Source organism: Drosophila willistoni, chromosome 3R (genome assembly GCF_018902025.1).
Source record: "Drosophila willistoni isolate 14030-0811.24 chromosome 3R, UCI_dwil_1.1, whole genome shotgun sequence".
Classification (NCBI taxonomy): Eukaryota; Metazoa; Arthropoda; class Insecta; order Diptera; family Drosophilidae; genus Drosophila; species Drosophila willistoni.
In genome coordinates, this window is record NC_061086.1 from 16,233,602 (window position 1) to 16,236,693 (window position 3,092).

General features: G+C 34.9%; 1 long non-coding RNA gene across 1 annotated transcript; it reads left to right on the forward strand.

Moving 5' to 3' along the window:
- The first annotated feature begins 777 nt into the window (after positions 1-777).
- LOC111519403 lies at positions 778-2,744 on the forward strand. The gene is made up of 2 exons (XR_002724350.1): positions 778-1,233; positions 1,945-2,744. It is a non-coding gene; the product is annotated as an uncharacterized LOC111519403 (long non-coding RNA).
- The last annotated feature ends 348 nt before the right edge of the window (positions 2,745-3,092 follow it).

The following is a 3,092-nucleotide window of genomic DNA, read 5'->3' on the forward strand; positions in this document are numbered from 1 at the left end:
TAAACGCGCGCCGAGAATGTGGTAGAAACTTCGACAATTGTCTAGTCATCTCGCTTGCACAGTAAGGACCGCATCAAGCCAAATGGAGGTTTTATTTCGCCCAAATATGTATTATGTATACATATAGCTGTATATGTAATATTAGTGAAAAAAAATTGATTTTAAGCTAACTTGTAAAAGTCTTGACTATAATTATTTATATCACTAATTTATCCTTTTGTTTTACTAACGATAATTAACTATAAACAAAACCTTTTCACTACAAACAATTCACAAAAATGCTTACATACATATGTAGGGGCGTCTGAAAAGATAAGCAATTTCACTTGGAATTGAAAATGTAATTAGAGAGGCAATAGCTCGGAATTGAAGCCATTTCTTTTATTAAGCGGGTTATATAAAAAAGATATAGAAAAGTAGTGCTTAAGTGCGAAACAGTAAAGACCTAGGGTAATTCTATTATACGTTTTCTAACTCGTTTCGGAAAAAATATGTATTCCGCCCCTGTTTTTAGAGCGACAACGTTTGTAAACGTTTATGAAACAAGCAGTGAGTCACGTAGACATTGATATACTATGTGCTCGCTCACACCAATCACAAATAAGGAAGCAAATACTCGACGTAGACATTAATATACAGTGTGCTCGCTCGCACCAATGACAAATAAGGAAGCAAATACTCGAACGAGACAGATGTTTCATGAAATTTCCATGAGGGGAACCGCTCAGGTATAAATAGGACCGCACATGCCAAGCAATGTCATTCGAAAAATTATAGTGTTACAGTGAACATCAAAGTGTAAAAAAAAAAACTAGTGTGATATTTAAGAGTGAATTCTGTTTGTGCATTTATATATATAGAATGAGTCATACGTTATGGAAAAGTGTAAAAAGTCAAAGCAGAAGCAGCATTGTTACCAGTATGGCAGAAAATCCAACATAGCAGTTGCATAGGATCAAAAATGGGCACTGAAATTGAAACAAAGAAACCCCACACAGTTGAGGAAAAGAAAGCGTGTCGACGTCATCCATCAGTCAAGAGTTATGGGGAATTTCGCAATGCGAAAACCAGTTGGCGACACAGAGTCTCTCGATATGGCTAGAAAGTACATACAAACATAACTCGTTCCTAGGCAGGCTGAGGCAAATCCCGGATGTTGAGGCAGCTGTCCAAAACTCTTGTAGCTAGTTCGAGGTGACTGCGGATTTGTTAAATTATGGATTAGGAATCCAGGTATACACACACAGCAAGCGCTATCTAGGCTTCTTTTAAGTCGTAAGCAAAAAATTAAAGTTTAAGGCGTAATTTAAAACAAAAAACCCATTACACACGTTTCTAAATGTAAAAGTAAAGATCTTCTTTCAACTTTCAAGTAACATTTGCATTGATAATTACATGAAATGGCGTAATGTCATTTCGTTTGTAAAAAATTTCCACCCCTTACAAAGCAACGCGTTGTCGAAAATTCTCGAAATCCATACGCCCCGTTGCTCTCTCTATTCTCACACAGAACCTTTGTGTCTCGAGGCCAGCAGCTGCTGCTGCTCTAAAAATAACAGTTGTTGTTTTTCTACATGTATATGTAGCTTCATCTCGCTTCCACTTGCGAGATACGATTGCAATCGACATCCATACACACATACACTTACATACACACTAAGTGACGTTGATACGTTCTGTTCTCCCACGTTCTTTGTTTCTCTTCTCTTTTTTAGTAATTCTTCTCTCTTTCACCCCCGCTGTGTATAATTGTTAGGCGAATATTTTTCTCTGCTTTCTCGATCGTTTAAATTGGCATAAAACTGTTTTTGTTTTTTCCTTTTATGTATAAGTTGTATTGTTGTTTATAACATTTAGCTGTTAATCTCTATTATAGTATTTGCAAAAACTCATTCTTTAACACGTTAACCAAGCAATATGTATTTCTTTCTCTAAACTTTATAGTTGGGCGTTGAAAGTTGATACGCGTGATCGATCCAAGAATTAAGCGCAAACGCCCACGCAATGGCAATGGCAATCGCAAATGCCATCGGTCTTTGAAATGATGGCTGATGGCAATTCAGCACATTTCAGTCAAGTCCAATTTGCCGCGTGTGGTTCTAGTTTGCCAGCGATGATGGTATTGTTAATATTATCGTTGTCATGGGCGGCGTGCAGGTTACATCATTTCTGACGGATTGATTGTAGGAACACTGGTGTATCGACTTCTCTGCTCCACTAAGAGTCTCTCACGTGTGGTCTTCAGTTGCGATAACAAACCGAAAAATCCGTGTACCAAACAGACTTATATACATATTCTCTGTTTTCACATCAATCGGTTGAGTTTGCCCAGCGTTGAAACTGTCCTTTTATCTACCATCAATTTATCTGGAGTAAAAACTGAACGATTCTATGTTGAGACTTATACGGTAGATGGTTATATTTATATATAAATATCTAAAAATGCATTGACTTTTTATTTTATTCTTTGTTATATACACAACTTTATATACCAATACCAACAACACTTTGTCATCTTGTGTTCTTAATTAGCAAAAGTTGCTAAAACATTTTTTCCCCGACTTAAGAATTTAAGAATTACACAAATTGTAAATTTTACTTGTCGATACTGAAAAAAAAGGAAATGGAAAAGCAAAAAGAGAAAAGAAAACAGAAAAAGATTACAAAAAGCTGACCATAGAAAAGAAACCAGAAAAAAAATACTAAAAGAAAATATATTCCAAAAATAAATCTCGAAACATTTTCTCGTCGTCATACTTTTTATTTTAAGCTACAATTCAATTTCAGTTAGATCAACAAATTATCGGTAAAACTTTTCAAACAGCCAAACACGAAGGAAGGGCCAGCGATTTGAGACACGTCAATACCACGTTATAATCTGCTTCATATGTCAAAAAAATGTAACCAAATGTCCACCAAAAGGAAAAGATATTGATTTGAGTATTCCACTTATATAAAATTTGTCTATATCATATACTATTTACAGCAACCTGAATAATTCGTTTTGAACAGAATATATTAATATATCCAAACAAAAATCTCAGCACAATCAAAATATCCCTTTTAAAAAATATTATTATATTTTGAAAAAT